This window comes from Molothrus aeneus, chromosome 1, assembly GCF_037042795.1.
Source record: "Molothrus aeneus isolate 106 chromosome 1, BPBGC_Maene_1.0, whole genome shotgun sequence".
NCBI lineage: Eukaryota > Metazoa > Chordata > Aves > Passeriformes > Icteridae > Molothrus > Molothrus aeneus.
This window is the reverse complement of record NC_089646.1, coordinates 125107415-125123131: the sequence shown is the minus strand read 5'-3', so window position 1 is coordinate 125123131 and position 15717 is coordinate 125107415.

Here is a 15717-nt window from a genome sequence, read left to right as displayed (position 1 = left end):
TTGCACTGCTCTGATACAACCCCGGTCCATTTTCCTGTTGTCACTAAATTGCCCAAATTTCCCAATTTTCTTTTTTTTCTCCTCCAATTGCTATTCCTTTGAAGGTATCTCCATTCCAGCGTCTTTCTAAGTCCTTCTTATCTGTTTTGGCCTTCAGCGCGGACCAATTTTGGCAAGCTTTGCTGCAAGTGCTTGCACTTGATAGCGTATGGGTAAGATATTTTTCTTTTTTGTTGTTAGTTTTTTTTAGTGATGAAGCCATGTCCCTCATATCTTCCCCTCCCAGTTTTGTCTTCCTCCTTGACTTTTTCCCCTGCTTTTGCAACATCTGGCAGCTTAGTTTTGGCATCTTTTGGTCCTTTGCAATGCCACTCACTTCTTCACAGACCATTTCTTGAAGACTCCTAAACTCCCCATTTTCTGGTTTTTTTCAGTTGCATTTCATTTGATCCTATCTCCTTTCCCGAGTGTTTGTAAGCCTTTCTTTTGGGGTTCGCAAGATTCCGTTTCCCTTCCCGAAAGGAAATGAAGTTTCCTTTCGGGAAGGGAAACGGAATCTTGCGATTTCAATGGGCACCATGAGAGGAATCTTTGGTGCATGTCCCTGCACGTGACGACATGCCATGACTTTTGATGGCTTTGACTTTGGGAAAGATTTTTTCTTTTTTTTTCCAATTTTTTTGAGCATCCATGCCATGACTTTTATATCTTCCCCTCCAAGTTTTGTCTTCCTCCTTGCCTTTTTCCCCAGCTTTTGCAACATCTGGCAGCTTAGTTTTGGCATCTTTTGGTCCTTTGCACTGCTCTGATAGAACCCCGGTCCATTTTCCTGTTGTCACTAAATTGCCCAAATTTCCCAATTTTCTTTTTTTTCTCCTCCAATTGCTATTCCTTTGAAGGTATCTCCATTCCAGCGTCTTTCTAAGTCCTTCTTATCTGTTTTGGCCTTCAGCGCGGACCAATTTTGGCAAGCTTTGCTGCAAGTGCTTGCACTTGATAGCATATGGGTAAGATATTTTTCTTTTTTGTTGTTAGTTTTTTTTAGTGATGAAGCCATGTCCCTGATATCTTCCCCTCCCAGTTTTGTCTTCCTCCTTGACTTTTTCCCCTGCTTTTGCAACATCTGGCAGCTTAGTTTTGGCATCTTTTGGTCCTTTGCAATGCCACTCACTTCTTCACAGACCATTTCTTGAAGACTCTAAAACTCCCCATTTTCTGTTTTTTTTCAGTTGCATTTCATTTGATCCTATCTCCTTTCCCGAGTGTTTGTAAGCCTTTCTTTTGGGGTTCGCAAGATTCCGTTTCCCTTCCCGAAAGGAAATTTCATTTCCTTTCGGGAAGGGAAACGGAATCTTGCGATTTCAATGGGCACCATGAGAGGAATCTTTGGTGCATGTCCCTGCACGTGACGACATGCCATGACTTTTGATGGCTTTGACTTTCGGAAAGATTTTTTCTTTTTTTTTTCCAATTTTTTTGAGCATCCATGCCATGACTTTTATATCTTCCCCTCCAAGTTTTGTCTTCCTCCTTGCCTTTTTCCCCAGCTTTTGCAACATCTGGCAGCTTAGTTTTGGCATCTTTTGGTCCTTTGCACTGCTCTGATACAACCCCGGTCCATTTTCCTGTTGTCACTAAATTGCCCAAATTTCCCAATTTTCTTTTTTTTCTCCTCCAATTGCTATTCCTTTGAAGGTATCTCCATTCCAGCGTCTTTCTAAGTCCTTCTTATCTGTTTTGGCCTTCAGCGCGGACCAATTTTGGCAACCTTTTCTGCAAGTGCTTGCACTTGATCGCATATGGGTAAGATATCTTACGTTTTTGTTGTTAGTTTTTTTCGTGATGAAGCCATGTCCCTGATATCTTCCCCTCCCAGTTTTGTCTTCCTCCTTGACTTTTTCCCCTGCTTTTGCAACATCTGGCAGCTTAGTTTTGGCATCTTTTGGTCCTTTGCAATGCCACTCACTTCTTCACAGACCATTTCTTGAAGACTCTAAAACTCCCCATTTTCTGTTTTTTTTCAGTTGCATTTCATTTGATCCTATCTCCTTTCCCGAGTGTTTGTAAGCCTTTCTTTTGGGGTTCGCAAGATTCCGTTTCCCTTCCCGAAAGGAAATTTCATTTCCTTTCGGGAAGGGAAACGGAATCTTGCGATTTCAATGGGCACCATGAGAGGAATCTTTGGTGCATGTCCCTGCACGTGACGACATGCCATGACTTTTGATGGCTTTGACTTTGGGAAAGATTTTTTCTTTTTTTTTTCCAATTTTTTTGAGCATCCATGCCATGACTTTTATATCTTCCCCTCCAAGTTTTGTCTTCCTCCTTGCCTTTTTCCCCAGCTTTTGCAACATCTGGCAGCTTAGTTTTGGCATCTTTTGGTCCTTTGCACTGCTCTGATACAACCCCGGTCCATTTTCCTGTTGTCACTAAATTGCCCAAATTTCCCAATTTTCTTTTTTTTCTCCTCCAATTGCTATTCCTTTGAAGGTATCTCCATTCCAGCGTCTTTCTAAGTCCTTCTTATCTGTTTTGGCCTTCAGCGCGGACCAATTTTGGCAAGCTTTGCTGCAAGTGCCTGCACTTGATAGCATATGGGTAAGATATTTTTCTTTTTTGTTGTTAGTTGTTTTAGTGATGAAGCCATGTCCCTGATATCTTCCCCTCCCAGTTTTGTCTTCCTCCTTGACTTTTTCCCCTGCTTTTGCAACATCTGGCAGCTTAGTTTTGGCATCTTTTGGTCCTTTGCAATGCCACTCACTTCTTCACAGACCATTTCTTGAAGACTCCTAAACTCCCCATTTTCTGGTTTTTTTCAGTTGCATTTCATTTGATCCTATCTCCTTTCCCGAGTGTTTGTAAGCCTTTCTTTTGGGGTTCGCAAGATTCCGTTTCCCTTCCCGAAAGGAAATGAAGTTTCCTTTCGGGAAGGGAAACGGAATCTTGCGATTTCAATGGGCACCATGAGAGGAATCTTTGGTGCATGTCCCTGCACGTGACGACATGCCATGACTTTTGATGGCTTTGACTTTGGGAAAGATTTTTTCATTTTTTTTTCCAATTTTTTTGAGCATCCATGCCATGACTTTTATATCTTCCCCTCCAAGTTTTGTCTTCCTCCTTGCCTTTTTCCCCAGCTTTTGCAACATCTGGCAGCTTAGTTTTGGCATCTTTTGGTCCTTTGCACTGCTCTGATAGAACCCCGGTCCATTTTCCTGTTGTCACTAAATTGCCCAAATTTCCCAATTTTCTTTTTTTTCTCCTCCAATTGCTATTCCTTTGAAGGTATCTCCATTCCAGCGTCTTTCTAAGTCCTTCTTATCTGTTTTGGCCTTCAGCGCGGACCAATTTTGGCAAGCTTTGCTGCAAGTGCTTGCACTTGATAGCATATGGGTAAGATATTTTTCTTTTTTGTTGTTAGTTTTTTTTAGTGATGAAGCCATGTCCCTCATATCTTCCCCTCCCAGTTTTGTCTTCCTCCTTGACTTTTTCCCCTGCTTTTGCAACATCTGGCAGCTTAGTTTTGGCATCTTTTGGTCCTTTGCAATGCCACTCACTTCTTCACAGACCATTTCTTGAAGACTCCTAAACTCCCCATTTTCTGGTTTTTTTCAGTTGCATTTCATTTGATCCTATCTCCTTTCCCGAGTGTTTGTAAGCCTTTCTTTTGGGGTTCGCAAGATTCCGTTTCCCTTCCCGAAAGGAAATGAAGTTTCCTTTCGGGAAGGGAAACGGAATCTTGCGATTTCAATGGGCACCATGAGAGGAATCTTTGGTGCATGTCCCTGCACGTGACGACATGCCATGACTTTTGATGGCTTTGACTTTGGGAAAGATTTTTTCTTTTTTTTTCCAATTTTTTTGAGCATCCATGCCATGACTTTTATATCTTCCCCTCCAAGTTTTGTCTTCCTCCTTGCTTTTTTCCCCAGCTTTTGCAACATCTGGCAGCTTAGTTTTGGCATCTTTTGGTCCTTTGCACTGCTCTGATAGAACCCCGGTCCATTTTCCTGTTGTCACTAAATTGCCCAAATTTCCCAATTTTCTTTTTTTTCTCCTCCAATTGCTATTCCTTTGAAGGTATCTCCATTCCAGCGTCTTTCTAAGTCCTTCTTATCTGTTTTGGCCTTCAGCGCGGACCAATTTTGGCAAGCTTTGCTGCAAGTGCTTGCACTTGATAGCATATGGGTAAGATATTTTTCTTTTTTGTTGTTAGTTTTTTTTCGTGATGAAGCCATGTCCCTGATATCTTCCCCTCCCAGTTTTGTCTTCCTCCTTGACTTTTTCCCCTGCTTTTGCAACATCTGGCAGCTTAGTTTTGGCATCTTTTGGTCCTTTGCAATGCCACTCACTTCTTCACAGACCATTTCTTGAAGACTCCTAAACTCCCCATTTTCTGGTTTTTTTCAGTTGCATTTCATTTGATCCTATCTCCTTTCCCGAGTGTTTGTAAGCCTTTCTTTTGGGGTTCGCAAGATTCCGTTTCCCTTCCCGAAAGGAAACTTCATTTCCTTTCGGGAAGGGAAACGGAATCTTGCGATTTCACTGGGCACCATGAGAGGAATCTTTGGTGCATGTCCCTGCACGTGACGACATGCCATGACTTTTGATGGCTTTGACTTTGGGAAAGATTTTTTCATTTTTTTTTCCAATTTTTTTGAGCATCCATGCCATGACTTTTATATCTTCCCCTCCAAGTTTTGTCTTCCTCCTTGCCTTTTTCCCCAGCTTTTGCAACATCTGGCAGCTTAGTTTTGGCATCTTTTGGTCCTTTGCACTGCTCTGATACAACCCCGGTCCATTTTCCTGTTGTCACTAAATTGCCCAAATTTCCCAATTTTCTTTTTTTTCTCCTCCAATTGCTATTCCTTTGAAGGTATCTCCATTCCAGCGTCTTTCTAAGTCCTTCTTATCTGTTTTGGCCTTCAGCGCGGACCAATTTTGGCAAGCTTTGCTGCAAGTGCTTGCACTTGATAGCATATGGGTAAGATATTTTTCTTTTTTGTTGTTAGTTTTTTTTAGTGATGAAGCCATGTCCCTCATATCTTCCCCTCCCAGTTTTGTCTTCCTCCTTGACTTTTTCCCCAGCTTTTGCAACATCTGGCAGCTTAGTTTTGGCATCTTTTGGTCCTTTGCAATGCCACTCACTTCTTCACAGACCATTTCTTGAAGACTCCTAAACTCCCCATTTTCTGGTTTTTTTCAGTTGCATTTCATTTGATCCTATCTCCTTTCCCGAGTGTTTGTAAGCCTTTCTTTTGGGGTTCGCAAGATTCCTTTTCCCTTCCCGAAAGGAAATGAAGTTTCCTTTCGGGAAGGGAAACGGAATCTTGCGATTTCAATGGGCACCATGAGAGGAATCTTTGGTGCATGTCCCTGCACGTGACGACATGCCATGACTTTTGATGGCTTTGACTTTGGGAAAGATTTTTTCTTTTTTTTTTCCAATTTTTTTGAGCATCCATGCCATGACTTTTATATCTTCCCCTCCAAGTTTTGTCTTCCTCCTTGCCTTTTTCCCCAGCTTTTGCAACATCTGGCAGCTTAGTTTTGGCATCTTTTGGTCCTTTGCACTGCTCTGATAGAACCCCGGTCCATTTTCCTGTTGTCACTAAATTGCCCAAATTTCCCAATTTTCTTTTTTTTCTCCTCCAATTGCTATTCCTTTGAAGGTATCTCCATTCCAGCGTCTTTCTAAGTCCTTCTTATCTGTTTTGGCCTTCAGCGCGGACCAATTTTGGCAAGCTTTGCTGCAAGTGCTTGCACTTGATAGCATATGGGTAAGATATCTTACGTTTTTGTTGTTAGTTTTTTTTGTGATGAAGCCATGTCCCTGATATCTTCCCCTCCCAGTTTTGTCTTCCTCCTTGACTTTTTCCCCTGCTTTTGCAACATCTGGCAGCTTAGTTTTGGCATCTTTTGGTCCTTTGCAATGCCACTCACTTCTTCACAGACCATTTCTTGAAGACTCCTAAACTCCCCATTTTCTGGTTTTTTTCAGTTGCATTTCATTTGATCCTATCTCCTTTCCCGAGTGTTTGTAAGCCTTTCTTTTGGGGTTCGCAAGATTCCGTTTCCCTTCCCGAAAGGAAATGAAGTTTCCTTTCGGGAAGGGAAACGGAATCTTGCGATTTCAATGGGTACCATGAGAGGAATCTTTGGTGCATGTCCCTGCACGTGACGACATGCCATGACTTTTGATGGCTTTGACTTTGGGAAAGATTTTTTCTTTTTTTTTTCCAATTTTTTTGAGCATCCATGCCATGACTTTTATATCTTCCCCTCCAAGTTTTGTCTTCCTCCTTGCCTTTTTCCCCAGCTTTTGCAACATCTGGCAGCTTAGTTTTGGCATCTTTTGGTCCTTTGCACTGCTCTGATACAACCCCGGTCCATTTTCCTGTTGTCACTAAATTGCCCAAATTTCCCAATTTTCTTCTTTTTCTCCTCCAATTGCTATTCCTTTGAAGGTATCTCCATTCCAGCGTCTTTCTAAGTCCTTCTTATCTGTTTTGGCCTTCAGCGCGGACCAATTTTGGCAAGCTTTGCTGCAAGTGCTTGCACTTGATAGCATATGGGTAAGATATTTTTCCTTTTTGTTGTTAGTTTTTTTTAGTGATGAAGCCATGTCCCTCATATCTTCCCCTCCCAGTTTTGTCTTCCTCCTTGACTTTTTCCCCTGCTTTTGCAACATCTGGCAGCTTAGTTTTGGCATCTTTTGGTCCTTTGCAATGCCACTCACTTCTTCACAGACCATTTCTTGAAGACTCCTAAACTCCCCATTTTCTGGTTTTTTTCAGTTGCATTTCATTTGATCCTATCTCCTTTCCCGAGTGTTTGTAAGCCTTTCTTTTGGGGTTCGCAAGATTCCGTTTCCCTTCCCGAAAGGAAATTTCATTTCGTTTCGGGAAGGGAAACGGAATCTTGCGATTTCAATGGGCACCATGAGAGGAATCTTTGGTGCATGTCCCTGCACGTGACGACATGCCATGACTTTTGATGGCTTTGACTTTGGGAAAGATTTTTTCATTTTTTTTTCCAATTCTTTTGAGCATCCATGCCATGACTTTTATATCTTCCCCTCCAAGTTTTGTCTTCCTCCTTGCCTTTTTCCCCAGCTTTTGCAACATCTGGCAGCTTAGTTTTGGCATCTTTTGGTCCTTTGCACTGCTCTGATACAACCCCGGTCCATTTTCCTGTTGTCACTAAATTGCCCAAATTTCCCAATTTTCTTTTTTTTCTCCTCCAATTGCTATTCCTTTGAAGGTATCTCCATTCCAGCGTCTTTCTAAGTCCTTCTTATCTGTTTTGGCCTTCAGCGCGGACCAATTTTGGCAAGCTTTGCTGCAAGTGCCTGCACTTGATAGCATATGGGTAAGATATTTTTCTTTTTTGTTGTTAGTTTTTTTTAGTGATGAAGCCATGTCCTTGATATCTTCCCCTCCCAGTTTTGTCTTCCTCCTTGACTTTTTCCCCTGCTTTTGCAACATCTGGCAGCTTAGTTTTGGCATCTTTTGGTCCTTTGCAATGCCACTCACTTCTTCACAGACCATTTCTTGAAGACTCTAAAACTCCCCATTTTCTGTTTTTTTTCAGTTGCATTTCATTTGATCCTATCTCCTTTCCCGAGTGTTTGTAAGCCTTTCTTTTGGGGTTCGCAAGATTCCGTTTCCCTTGCCGAAAGGAAATTTCATTTCCTTTCGGGAAGGGAAACGGAATCTTGCGATTTCAATGGGCACCATGAGAGGAATCTTTGGTGCATGTCCCTGCACGTGACGACATGCCATGACTTTTGATGGCTTTGACTTTGGGAAAGATTTTTTCTTTTTTTTTTCCAATTTTTTTGAGCATCCATGCCATGACTTTTATATCTTCCCCTCCAAGTTTTGTCTTCCTCCTTGCCTTTTTCCCCAGCTTTTGCAACATCTGGCAGCTTAGTTTTGGCATCTTTTGGTCCTTTGCACTGCTCTGATACAACCCCGGTCCATTTTCCTGTTGTCACTAAATTGCCCAAATTTCCCAATTTTCTTTTTTTTCTCCTCCAATTGCTATTCCTTTGAAGGTATCTCCAATCCAGCGTCTTTCTAAGTCCTTCTTATCTGTTTTGGCCTTCAGCGCGGACCAATTTTGGCAAGCTTTGCTGCAAGTGCTTGCACTTGATAGCATATGGGTAAGATATTTTTCTTTTTTGTTGTTAGTTGTTTTTAGTGATGAAGCCATGTCCCTGATATCTTCCCCTCCCAGTTTTGTCTTCCTCCTTGACTTTTTCCCCTGCTTTTGCAACATCTGGCAGCTTAGTTTTGGCACCTTTTGGTCCTTTGCAATGCCACTCACTTCTTCACAGACCATTTCTTGAAGACTCCTAAACTCCCCATTTTCTGTTTTTTTTCAGTTGCATTTCATTTGATCCTATCTCCTTTCCCGAGTGTTTGTAAGCCTTTCTTTTGGGGTTCGCAAGATTCCGTTTCCCTTCCCGAAAGGAAATTTCATTTCCTTTCGGGAAGGGAAACGGAATCTTGCGATTTCAATGGGCACCATGAGAGGAATCTTTGGTGCATGTCCCTGCACGTGACGACATGCCATGACTTCTGATGGCTTTGACTTTGGGAAAGATTTTTTCTTTTTTTTTTCCAATTTTTTTGAGCATCCATGCCATGACTTTTATATCTTCCCCTCCAAGTTTTGTCTTCCTCCTTGCCTTTTTCCCCAGCTTTTGCAACATCTGCCAGCTTAGTTTTGGCATCTTTTGGTCCTTTGCATTGCTCTGATACAACCCCGGTCCATTTTCCTGTTGTCACTAAATTGCCCAAATTTCCCAATTTTCTTTTTTTTCTCCTCCAATTGCTATTCCTTTGAAGGTATCTCCATTCCAGCATCTTTCTAAGTCCTTCTTATCTGTTTTGGCCTTCAGCGCGGACCAATTTTGGCAAGCTTTGCTGCAAGTGCCTGCACTTGATAGCATATGGGTAAGATATTTTTCTTTTTTGTTGTTAGTTGTTTTAGTGATGAAGCCATGTCCCTGATATCTTCCCCTCCCAGTTTTGTCTTCCTCCTTGACTTTTTCCCCTGCTTTTGCAACATCTGGCAGCTTAGTTTTGGCATCTTTTGGTCCTTTGCAATGCCACTCACTTCTTCACAGACCATTTCTTGAAGACTCCTAAACTCCCCATTTTCTGGTTTTTTTCAGTTGCATTTCATTTGATCCTATCTCCTTTCCCGAGTGTTTGTAAGCCTTTCTTTTGGGGTTCGCAAGATTCCGTTTCCCTTCCCGAAAGGAAATTTCATTTCCTTTCGGGAAGGGAAACGGAATCTTGCGATTTCAATGGGCACCATGAGAGGAATCTTTGGTGCATGTCCCTGCACGTGACGACATGCCATGACTTTTGATGGCTTTGACTTTGGGAAAGATTTTTTCATTTTTTTTTCCAATTTTTTTGAGCATCCATGCCATGACTTTTATATCTTCCCCTCCAAGTTTTGTCTTCCTCCTTGCCTTTTTCCCCAGCTTTTGCAACATCTGGCAGCTTAGTTTTGGCATCTTTTGGTCCTTTGCACTGCTCTGATACAACCCCGGTCCATTTTCCTGTTGTCACTAAATTGCCCAAATTTCCCAATTTTCTTTTTTTTCTCCTCCAATTGCTATTCCTTTGAAGGTATCTCCATTCCAGCGTCTTTCTAAGTCCTTCTTATCTGTTTTGGCCTTCAGCGCGGACCAATTTTGGCAAGCTTTGCTGCAAGTGCTTGCACTTGATAGCATATGGGTAAGATATTTTTCTTTTTTGTTGTTAGTTTTTTTTAGTGATGAAGCCATGTCCCTCATATCTTCCCCTCCCAGTTTTGTCTTCCTCCTTGACTTTTTCCCCTGCTTTTGCAACATCTGGCAGCTTAGTTTTGGCATCTTTTGGTCCTTTGCAATGCCACTCACTTCTTCACAGACCATTTCTTGAAGACTCCTAAACTCCCCATTTTCTGGTTTTTTTCAGTTGCATTTCATTTGATCCTATCTCCTTTCCCGAGTGTTTGTAAGCCTTTCTTTTGGGGTTCGCAAGATTCCGTTTCCCTTCCCGAAAGGAAATGAAGTTTCCTTTCGGGAAGGGAAACGGAATCTTGCGATTTCAATGGGCACCATGAGAGGAATCTTTGGTGCATGTCCCTGCACGTGACGACATGCCATGACTTTTGATGGCTTTGACTTTGGGAAAGATTTTTTCTTTTTTTTTCCAATTTTTTTGAGCATCCATGCCATGACTTTTATATCTTCCCCTCCAAGTTTTGTCTTCCTCCTTGCTTTTTTCCCCAGCTTTTGCAACATCTGGCAGCTTAGTTTTGGCATCTTTTGGTCCTTTGCACTGCTCTGATAGAACCCCGGTCCATTTTCCTGTTGTCACTAAATTGCCCAAATTTCCCAATTTTCTTTTTTTTCTCCTCCAATTGCTATTCCTTTGAAGGTATCTCCATTCCAGCGTCTTTCTAAGTCCTTCTTATCTGTTTTGGCCTTCAGCGCGGACCAATTTTGGCAAGCTTTGCTGCAAGTGCTTGCACTTGATAGCATATGGGTAAGATATTTTTCTTTTTTGTTGTTAGTTTTTTTTCGTGATGAAGCCATGTCCCTGATATCTTCCCCTCCCAGTTTTGTCTTCCTCCTTGACTTTTTCCCCTGCTTTTGCAACATCTGGCAGCTTAGTTTTGGCATCTTTTGGTCCTTTGCAATGCCACTCACTTCTTCACAGACCATTTCTTGAAGACTCCTAAACTCCCCATTTTCTGGTTTTTTTCAGTTGCATTTCATTTGATCCTATCTCCTTTCCCGAGTGTTTGTAAGCCTTTCTTTTGGGGTTCGCAAGATTCCGTTTCCCTTCCCGAAAGGAAATGAAGTTTCCTTTCGGGAAGGGAAACGGAATCTTGCGATTTCACTGGGCACCATGAGAGGAATCTTTGGTGCATGTCCCTGCACGTGACGACATGCCATGACTTTTGATGGCTTTGACTTTGGGAAAGATTTTTTCATTTTTTTTTCCAATTTTTTTGAGCATCCATGCCATGACTTTTATATCTTCCCCTCCAAGTTTTGTCTTCCTCCTTGCCTTTTTCCCCAGCTTTTGCAACATCTGGCAGCTTAGTTTTGGCATCTTTTGGTCCTTTGCACTGCTCTGATACAACCCCGGTCCATTTTCCTGTTGTCACTAAATTGCCCAAATTTCCCAATTTTCTTTTTTTTCTCCTCCAATTGCTATTCCTTTGAAGGTATCTCCATTCCAGCGTCTTTCTAAGTCCTTCTTATCTGTTTTGGCCTTCAGCGCGGACCAATTTTGGCAAGCTTTGCTGCAAGTGCTTGCACTTGATAGCATATGGGTAAGATATTTTTCTTTTTTGTTGTTAGTTTTTTTTAGTGATGAAGCCATGTCCCTCATATCTTCCCCTCCCAGTTTTGTCTTCCTCCTTGACTTTTTCCCCAGCTTTTGCAACATCTGGCAGCTTAGTTTTGGCATCTTTTGGTCCTTTGCAATGCCACTCACTTCTTCACAGACCATTTCTTGAAGACTCCTAAACTCCCCATTTTCTGGTTTTTTTCAGTTGCATTTCATTTGATCCTATCTCCTTTCCCGAGTGTTTGTAAGCCTTTCTTTTGGGGTTCGCAAGATTCCTTTTCCCTTCCCGAAAGGAAATGAAGTTTCCTTTCGGGAAGGGAAACGGAATCTTGCGATTTCAATGGGCACCATGAGAGGAATCTTTGGTGCATGTCCCTGCACGTGACGACATGCCATGACTTTTGATGGCTTTGACTTTGGGAAAGATTTTTTCTTTTTTTTTTCCAATTTTTTTGAGCATCCATGCCATGACTTTTATATCTTCCCCTCCAAGTTTTGTCTTCCTCCTTGCCTTTTTCCCCAGCTTTTGCAACATCTGGCAGCTTAGTTTTGGCATCTTTTGGTCCTTTGCACTGCTCTGATAGAACCCCGGTCCATTTTCCTGTTGTCACTAAATTGCCCAAATTTCCCAATTTTCTTTTTTTTCTCCTCCAATTGCTATTCCTTTGAAGGTATCTCCATTCCAGCGTCTTTCTAAGTCCTTCTTATCTGTTTTGGCCTTCAGCGCGGACCAATTTTGGCAAGCTTTGCTGCAAGTGCTTGCACTTGATAGCATATGGGTAAGATATCTTACGTTTTTGTTGTTAGTTTTTTTTGTGATGAAGCCATGTCCCTGATATCTTCCCCTCCCAGTTTTGTCTTCCTCCTTGACTTTTTCCCCTGCTTTTGCAACATCTGGCAGCTTAGTTTTGGCATCTTTTGGTCCTTTGCAATGCCACTCACTTCTTCACAGACCATTTCTTGAAGACTCCTAAACTCCCCATTTTCTGGTTTTTTTCAGTTGCATTTCATTTGATCCTATCTCCTTTCCCGAGTGTTTGTAAGCCTTTCTTTTGGGGTTCGCAAGATTCCGTTTCCCTTCCCGAAAGGAAATGAAGTTTCCTTTCGGGAAGGGAAACGGAATCTTGCGATTTCAATGGGTACCATGAGAGGAATCTTTGGTGCATGTCCCTGCACGTGACGACATGCCATGACTTTTGATGGCTTTGACTTTGGGAAAGATTTTTTCTTTTTTTTTTCCAATTTTTTTGAGCATCCATGCCATGACTTTTATATCTTCCCCTCCAAGTTTTGTCTTCCTCCTTGCCTTTTTCCCCAGCTTTTGCAACATCTGGCAGCTTAGTTTTGGCATCTTTTGGTCCTTTGCACTGCTCTGATACAACCCCGGTCCATTTTCCTGTTGTCACTAAATTGCCCAAATTTCCCAATTTTCTTTTTTTTCTCCTCCAATTGCTATTCCTTTGAAGGTATCTCCATTCCAGCGTCTTTCTAAGTCCTTCTTATCTGTTTTGGCCTTCAGCGCGGACCAATTTTGGCAAGCTTTGCTGCAAGTGCTTGCACTTGATAGCATATGGGTAAGATATTTTTCCTTTTTGTTGTTAGTTTTTTTTAGTGATGAAGCCATGTCCCTCATATCTTCCCCTCCCAGTTTTGTCTTCCTCCTTGACTTTTTCCCCTGCTTTTGCAACATCTGGCAGCTTAGTTTTGGCATCTTTTGGTCCTTTGCAATGCCACTCACTTCTTCACAGACCATTTCTTGAAGACTCCTAAACTCCCCATTTTCTGGTTTTTTTCAGTTGCATTTCATTTGATCCTATCTCCTTTCCCGAGTGTTTGTAAGCCTTTCTTTTGGGGTTCGCAAGATTCCGTTTCCCTTCCCGAAAGGAAATGAAGTTTCCTTTCGGGAAGGGAAACGGAATCTTGCGATTTCAATGGGCACCATGAGAGGAATCTTTGGTGCATGTCCCTGCACGTGACGACATGCCATGACTTTTGATGGCTTTGACTTTGGGAAAGATTTTTTCATTTTTTTTTCCAATTTTTTTGAGCATCCATGCCATGACTTTTATATCTTCCCCTCCAAGTTTTGTCTTCCTCCTTGCCTTTTTCCCCAGCTTTTGCAACATCTGGCAGCTTAGTTTTGGCATCTTTTGGTCCTTTGCACTGCTCTGATACAACCCCGGTCCATTTTCCTGTTGTCACTAAATTGCCCAAATTTCCCAATTTTCTTTTTTTTCTCCTCCAATTGCTATTCCTTTGAAGGTATCTCCATTCCAGCGTCTTTCTAAGTCCTTCTTATCTGTTTTGGCCTTCAGCGCGGACCAATTTTGGCAAGCTTTGCTGCAAGTGCTTGCACTTGATAGCATATGGGTAAGATATTTTTCTTTTTTGTTGTTAGTTTTTTTTAGTGATGAAGCCATGTCCCTCATATCTTCCCCTCCCAGTTTTGTCTTCCTCCTTGACTTTTTCCCCTGCTTTTGCAACATCTGGCAGCTTAGTTTTGGCATCTTTTGGTCCTTTGCAATGCCACTCACTTCTTCACAGACCATTTCTTGAAGACTCCTAAACTCCCCATTTTCTGGTTTTTTTCAGTTGCATTTCATTTGATCCTATCTCCTTTCCCGAGTGTTTGTAAGCCTTTCTTTTGGGGTTCGCAAGATTCCGTTTCCCTTCCCGAAAGGAAATGAAGTTTCCTTTCGGGAAGGGAAACGGAATCTTGCGATTTCAATGGGCACCATGAGAGGAATCTTTGGTGCATGTCCCTGCACGTGACGACATGCCATGACTTTTGATGGCTTTGACTTTGGGAAAGATTTTTTCTTTTTTTTTCCAATTTTTTTGAGCATCCATGCCATGACTTTTATATCTTCCCCTCCAAGTTTTGTCTTCCTCCTTGCTTTTTTCCCCAGCTTTTGCAACATCTGGCAGCTTAGTTTTGGCATCTTTTGGTCCTTTGCACTGCTCTGATAGAACCCCGGTCCATTTTCCTGTTGTCACTAAATTGCCCAAATTTCCCAATTTTCTTTTTTTTCTCCTCCAATTGCTATTCCTTTGAAGGTATCTCCATTCCAGCGTCTTTCTAAGTCCTTCTTATCTGTTTTGGCCTTCAGCGCGGACCAATTTTGGCAAGCTTTGCTGCAAGTGCTTGCACTTGATAGCATATGGGTAAGATATTTTTCTTTTTTGTTGTTAGTTTTTTTTCGTGATGAAGCCATGTCCCTGATATCTTCCCCTCCCAGTTTTGTCTTCCTCCTTGACTTTTTCCCCTGCTTTTGCAACATCTGGCAGCTTAGTTTTGGCATCTTTTGGTCCTTTGCAATGCCACTCACTTCTTCACAGACCATTTCTTGAAGACTCCTAAACTCCCCATTTTCTGGTTTTTTTCAGTTGCATTTCATTTGATCCTATCTCCTTTCCCGAGTGTTTGTAAGCCTTTCTTTTGGGGTTCGCAAGATTCCGTTTCCCTTCCCGAAAGGAAATGAAGTTTCCTTTCGGGAAGGGAAACGGAATCTTGCGATTTCACTGGGCACCATGAGAGGAATCTTTGGTGCATGTCCCTGCACGTGACGACATGCCATGACTTTTGATGGCTTTGACTTTGGGAAAGATTTTTTCATTTTTTTTTCCAATTTTTTTGAGCATCCATGCCATGACTTTTATATCTTCCCCTCCAAGTTTTGTCTTCCTCCTTGCCTTTTTCCCCAGCTTTTGCAACATCTGGCAGCTTAGTTTTGGCATCTTTTGGTCCTTTGCACTGCTCTGATACAACCCCGGTCCATTTTCCTGTTGTCACTAAATTGCCCAAATTTCCCAATTTTCTTTTTTTTCTCCTCCAATTGCTATTCCTTTGAAGGTATCTCCATTCCAGCGTCTTTCTAAGTCCTTCTTATCTGTTTTGGCCTTCAGCGCGGACCAATTTTGGCAAGCTTTGCTGCAAGTGCTTGCACTTGATAGCATATGGGTAAGATATTTTTCTTTTTTGTTGTTAGTTTTTTTTAGTGATGAAGCCATGTCCCTCATATCTTCCCCTCCCAGTTTTGTCTTCCTCCTTGACTTTTTCCCCAGCTTTTGCAACATCTGGCAGCTTAGTTTTGGCATCTTTTGGTCCTTTGCAATGCCACTCACTTCTTCACAGACCATTTCTTGAAGACTCCTAAACTCCCCATTTTCTGGTTTTTTTCAGTTGCATTTCATTTGATCCTATCTCCTTTCCCGAGTGTTTGTAAGCCTTTCTTTTGGGGTTCGCAAGATTCCTTTTCCCTTCCCGAAAGGAAATGAAGTTTCCTTTCGGGAAGGGAAACGGAATCTTGCGATTTCAATGGGCACCATGAGAGGAATCTTTGGTGCATGT